Source organism: Sinohyriopsis cumingii, chromosome 6 (assembly GCF_028554795.1).
Source record: "Sinohyriopsis cumingii isolate HCF-2022 chromosome 6, ASM2855479v2, whole genome shotgun sequence".
NCBI lineage: Eukaryota > Metazoa > Mollusca > Bivalvia > Unionida > Unionidae > Sinohyriopsis > Sinohyriopsis cumingii.
The window spans coordinates 97569321-97576553 of NC_142966.1; positions in this window are offsets into that span (position 1 = coordinate 97569321).

A 7233-nucleotide genomic window follows, 5' to 3' on the forward strand; every position below is an offset into this window, starting at 1 on the left:
ACACAAATAAGCGCAGTGTGTTGACCTCATAATAATAACTAATTGGACTAACTATTCAATGAAGTCCATCTGTATTGGTCTTCACAGAGTAAATTATTCGGCCAAGTCAGTTCTGTTTGGGTTTTGAATACATCCTTAATTTTGACAACAGTTTGATATGGTCGATATCGTTCCTGCACACAGTAACCATTCAGGACTGACCCAAACTCCAAATTTGTTTGCTACCTAGCTTAAGCTGACGATCACGTCTCCAGTTTACCTAGATGTCTGATAGGATTGTGTGGGTCAATTATATCCTTCTTATAGGTGTCCAATTATATAATACTACTCAGGTCCGACTATTTAGTAAATATAAATAAAGCAGGCTATTGATGCACCATATAATAACTTATATATAGGTAACTATGCAGTAAGCAAATAGAGTTATGTAAGAATAAAATGTTGTGCACAAATCATAATTCATACATTTTCCTTTTAGTGAAAAGATAAGGCATCACCTGCTTTGCTGACAAGATAAGATCATATCCCATGCAACAAATGACACATCTTTCATTTGTTTCCATAACACATTTTAAATACACAGTTGCAGATCCACATTATAGTACAAGTCACATGGGTCATGCATGCGCATTTAGTCCTTTGAAGTTAAATATAAATACTTGTTTTAAAATGTAACACTAAATTTCTTTAAACAAAGTCTATTAAATCCTGATCATTGAATGATCTGCACCTTAACTGTCACCAAGAACCTATCGCTATGGACTTCTACAATGGTGACCATACAATAAATTTGGGTCAATAAAAGAGCGCGTCGAGTGGAATCGTCGCAATCGAGAGTAGTACGAATTTGTTTATCAATATGCGTAGCTTTTATTGTGACATACAGTGAGTAAAATTCAATCCGGAATGTACTGGATCAAACCTTTAGGTTCATTTCGTCCAAACATTTCTGCATACGTTAGAATTGATTTTGCCGTATGCACCTTTCATGGTGTCTGAACTACAACCTTACAAAGGAATATGGATGTATATGAATCTAAATGAAGTGAATACTTGCCACTTCAAGGTATGTAGAATCAAATTCTAAAAAATGATACCCATTACTGAACTAGTCTGTATTGATTGCCTACATGACCCCTGTGACTTGTACTAAAGATGAAACTGGGAAATCTTTTTCTAATAACATGCTAATTATATTCAAAGTTTAGAAACATCAGTTACTACGTGTATTATATGGCAAATACGGCTAATGCAAATAAATAACAACATAAAAAAGTTAAAGAAAACAAAAGAAAACATCTTTATGAGTTACTCTCACGTGCGATCCCTTTTATGTGCCATGTTGTCCAGATATATAATTCGACTGTGTACCTTGAAACCGGAGGGCATGTAACAGTATTCACGAAGTAAGTGTAATTATTTGGAGTTCAGAAGACATGTTCAGGGGAAATATTATGCAGCAACTCTTTGAGTATTGAGCATTTTAGACTGGTCTGGCGTTTTATGGCACATAAGCACAAGGAGGTTAGTATCGATGCGTAGTAAAGAAACTTGCCCAAGGACACAGGCTGGGCCGATTGTAGAATTAGAACCTTCACCTATTCGTTCCTGAATCGGACATGCTAAATACTAAGCCACCGCAGATACTTTTAAATCACTTAGTCTTGAGCTTGGTGTAAGGGACAGCTATTTAATTGTATAGGCATTCAAAGTAGTTACTGCTGTACATTTAATAAGAAATATGAGCTAAATGTCGTAGAAACAATAGTTGTTGTGAAACGATAGGGGAAACTGATTTGCTTCATTTGCTTTAGCAGATATTAGTAAAACTAACATAGATTGTAGCTTCGTCGACGGCCGATTGTATTTATACCAAATAACATTCACTGAGTTGTAAAAAAACAACAAAGCTAACTAAACATGTTTGTTTTGAAAAGCATTTATCTAACATTGTAGTGTGGAGCTCTGATTATTAATGATACGAAATTAAACCTGACCGAGTAATGAGACAATCTGTCCTGATGATTAATGCGTCGCTATTACAGTCGGTTATAGCGATTTACAGTTGTGAGACTTATATTTAAAACTTCACCCTAATCCTCTTAGATTTTTATTTTTTTCGAAAATGATATTGTATATACCTGCAAATTCCAACATCTAGGATAAAACTGAATTCACACATGAAACAATGGAGATGAGAACATATATCGAACTATACATTCAGTTGCTCAAAAATTAATGAAAACCAGTTTTTGTAAGGCACAAGCGTATCCTTCAAATTTGGTGACCAAATAAAATTGAATTTTATTTATTGAAGATACATTTAGAGTGCATTTTGTGTGGATTCAGGTATGTATAGAATCGAATCTTAAGTCCCGTCATAAGATGCATAGTCACTTTTAGATTCAAATTCACGCATAGCTGGAAAAATAGAATTTGTCCGACAGCAAACATAGCTTACAGAGGACCATAGTCTGCCTTTAAACATGATTGTCAACTGTATTATTTATTTATTATTATTATTCGATAGCGCACATGTATTTTGATACAATATTTACTACTATCAAATGTTAATCAGTGATCTAGTGTTCAAATAACTCAAATATTATTATTAAGACCACCGATTCTGTCGAACCTATTTATTGTTACGCACGTATTCCAGATTCATTTAGTAAAGTACCCTCTAAACTCCATTTATAATGTTATTTCACCACTGGAATTATAACAAGAACTTGTTTCGTTGAGGAATTATGTTTTCCAGTTTATAGTCAATTGACTCTATATATTTTCTTAGCACTAGGTAAATGAATATTTTGTAACAACACTGATATCATATAGTCGCATCTCAGAATGACCACTATTTAACCAGTCGACAAAAAAGTGAGGAAAGAAATATTATTCACCACCGTAGACCCTCTTAACCGGATTTTAGGAGATTCTAACTGTTCAAATTCTACAGCGCTGTCATATTATGAGATGGGATGGGAGTTTCACTTTTTAAAAATTTGTAAGTCATATTGCTACGATATCTGCAGTGTGGCAGTTTATAGTGATGTATAGCACTGGGACATCATGTTTCAGACATGTAGCATCATGTCCCACCCATTCACATTATCCTGACACCAGGCCGACCAGTCCTAACACTAAGTTGTTAATGCTGAGCGCCTAGCGAGGTAGCTGTTAGTACCATTATTTTGTCTTTGGTATGACTCAGCGTGGGTTCGAACCCACGACCTCCAGCATCCGAGGTGGACGCTCTAACCACTAGGCCACCGGACCACTGGCTGGTGCGTTCACACTAATGTCATTTGGACAAATGATAATATATGAGACTGTCCTTTGGTTTATTGAGATGGGAATGTGTAGATAAAGCGACTCTAATTATTTAATCACTATTAATGTCAATCCATCTTTGAGAACACACCATACAAAAGCATTTCGATAGAGACAAAGACACACACGGATACGATGGCGAGCTTTTTGGTATTATGCTAGTTTTTTCCACACATCGTTGTCAATTGTATTCTTTATTGCAGGTCTAGCGCAGTACATTTTCAGGTCAGCGTCATTAAATGTAGCTAAAGCTACCTAACAAATTTTTAAATACTTCGTGTGAAACCAATTATATACTGTTAGCTACATTTAATGGCGCTGACCTGAAAATTGACTGTGCTACAGATAGAATACAATTCTCAATGTTGTGTGGAATGAACTATGACATAAAACAATCATCCGTGCACATAGACGATATAACTATACACTTCGTAGCCTCTCAACTCTCTTAATTATTACGGAAAACGTAGTAACAGTCAGACATATGTAATGTTAAATATGCTTTATTCTAATTTTGTGAAGCATCTCCATTGTGCCCCAGTTGAATCAAAAATATACCTACAATATTTAATGACAAATAATACATTTACCAGCCAGAGGGAATAATTTATCCGTCAACACATTAATCCATAAGAAAATTTCACTTTAGCACTTGTCACATTTCCAACACAGAAACATAAATTTTTAAAGAGACCGTGAACTTGAAAGCTTAGCATTAGGTTATCAGCTAGGGTCCGTAGTTTGAGGGTATTTTATACATAGGGGTAATTTTACAATCAATATTAAGGACAACACAAGGATGTCACAAACAGTTTCACCTCCTGTAAAGAAAAGAAGAGTTATTTACGATAGTGACGCAGATCACTAATTACCATGAATAATATAGTGTAACATGCTACTTTTCGTTACAGCTTGTACCAAGTATAATTACTATAGAGATGAGTAACCTGTATCGTATCATTATTTACAATATAACTTTTCTAAATTGGAACTGATAAAAATGAAACAGTTTCTTGTAATAAATATTAATTATTTATTGTCAATTTCATATAACATCCATATATTAAATGTGATAATACCTCATTACTGTGCGACATCTTATGTTGTTATTTTTCTTTGCTCACGGGTACGAAATGTTTACATTGGATGCAACGGTCAAACCACAGCCCTCATTAACATATTTGTATTAGTGAGCCGTATGTAATCATTTGCACGTGAACTATTACACTAGTGAAGTGTTCCTTTTACTTTACAAGGTAAATATTGGGTGAGAAAAATAATATACATTGAGGGTTTGGATCGAGACAAGGACATTCCAGTCGCGATGTTACATTATATGTCTTTCCACGAGGCTGTAACCTCTTGATTAGGATTTCCTTGTATCTGTCCAAACCCGAACATAGAGTCTATATGTACCTTGAACAGAAGCGCACACGAATATCCGTCGAATATTGTTCTACATACCAGCTTTCCAAGAATTGTTTTTCCAAGTTAATCCTGTCTTGTTTAATTTCTGAATCACTTACAATATAAATATTACATATTTTGAATACAATGTACGCATGTGATACGCCGTTCAATGTCGACCACTTGTAATATAAAGACTCAAAAATGGAATTATTTATGTTTAACCCGTTTGATTTAATTATAGCACACTATGCTTGAATTTCCATATTTACAATAAGTAGCGTATTCATAAGCGATGAATGAAGGCGTATCGCTTGAGCCTTACTCAATTTGACATGAAAAGTCACGGAAACCACCTGCTGTTCCTCCAGGCATCTGTATGTAAAATTTGATATATATTTCCACGAAGCCATATTAGAGTTTTTTACTTACAAGTTGATGACCTTCATTTAAAACAAGACGATTCTCTTAGAGACCTTGCAGTTAAGACCTCAAGTACCACATCCTAATTAGAATATGTGAACAAAACTAAATATCAGGAAGAAATGAAATTTGATAATGTTATACAATGACGAATTTTCCAATATTACACTAAGAAAGTTAACGTGGTATGTTTTTGACCATTTGTTTGGTTCAAGAACATAAACACACTCTTATTTGTTTAAAACAGTAGTTAAATTATACTCCAGATGCATGGAAAATAATTAAAAAAAAAACAAAAATGAACTTAAAGACAATCAAACAAAATGTATACACTGATATTCACTTCATAATAACGAAGATAAAACAATTCTGTATGTTCTATCATTTCCTGTGATACTTAGAAAGCCATTTTTACGCTTAGACTTTGTCTTGTTGCTGAGTATTTTCTGTTACATACCGGATCATATTAGGACTTTGGTGAACCCTATATGATATCATAGCATTAAAATAAAATGTAAACATCATGTGCTTTCAGCCATTGCTTTCTATACAGGCGATGCAAAATTAAAGTTTTAATAAATTTCAAGTCATACGTTTGTTTGGTATATTAAAGGTATATCATGCTCTTGCCAACAAAGTAAAGTGCCTCACGTTAGGATACACTACAGTTGCCGATTCCTCACTGGTCCAAAATCTTACCTGCACCGTTCTGATGAAGAATAGAGTGCCTTAACCCACATAGAGATTACATTGAAAAAAAACTAATTGTATGTTTGGCCTCAACAGACATTCTTCTTTTGTCGTTTAAGTTTTAGAAAGTAAATACAAGTTAAAAAGCCAACGTACCTTTCGTTTTAATTCATACATATAGCGCAACATTTTGTATTCATTTTCCAAATAGAATTTGTACCTTCTACTTCACTTACAACATGCAAAACCTTATTCGCATACCGTACTACAAACTAGTAGTTGGACTGTTAAGAAGGGATTTGTAACCACAGTTAACTGTCCAGCTGCTGTTTCTGGCATAAAGTGGGGAAGGTCAGACGAAATTCGGACTACATTTATCATAGTAAATTAGAAGTTAAATCATTTCCCGGTATACATTTTTAAACTAACGTTTGGACCTCTTTTATATAACACCACATGATTACATGCTTCCATATTATGGTACATGAAAGAAACTGTTCCTATGCCTTATATCAGCTTTGACAGTAAGTGCTCTGTGATGTTTGAACTATAATGGTGACGTCATTAGATGAAGGAAAGTTCTTATACATATAACATACGAAGAAGATCATTTTATCTCAATTTATGTGTAGTCTTAATACATAGAGAAGATACTACTTTAGCACTTATGTTAACAATCATACTAGTAGACTCGCTATAACCTTGAACTTGACTTCTAAAAATACAAGCAAAATGTATCGAGAAATTGCACGAAAATGTGATACTTTTTCGGACTAAGGAATAATATCACTGCCTGAAAAAGGCAAGTTTTTAGCTTAATCAGGCAAACGATCCCTCCTACATTTTAAAGTGTTTCAAACCAGTAATAGCGGTACACTACAGTCGTACAACCGAATGACAGCAGCGTTCGTGGGATAGATAAAGATCTACTATAATATTTTCAGCGTAATGTAAGACGTCGGAGGGAGAAATATGTTCATCTTTCGTAAACTGTTTAGGAAGCAATTTAATGCATTTATAGTTATAAAATAAGCGTGATTAGCATCGTTCTTTTTATGATACCCATGTCCACGACTTTAGACAATCAGGAAAACTGAGGGTTCTTATTGCTATATTAGTTTTTAAATTTATGTCATTTGTTCCATATTTCATAGGCCTAATGCTGCCATTATTATTATTATTGTTATTATTATTATTATTATTATTATTATTATTATTATTATTATTGTTATTATTATTATTATTATTATTGTTATTATTATTATTATTATTATTATTATTATTATTTGCAAAAATAAAAACTAAAAGGGAATCATTATGATTAAAGATGCACCTCTCACCATCCCGATTACATGGAAAATGCTAGCAGTAATAATGCAC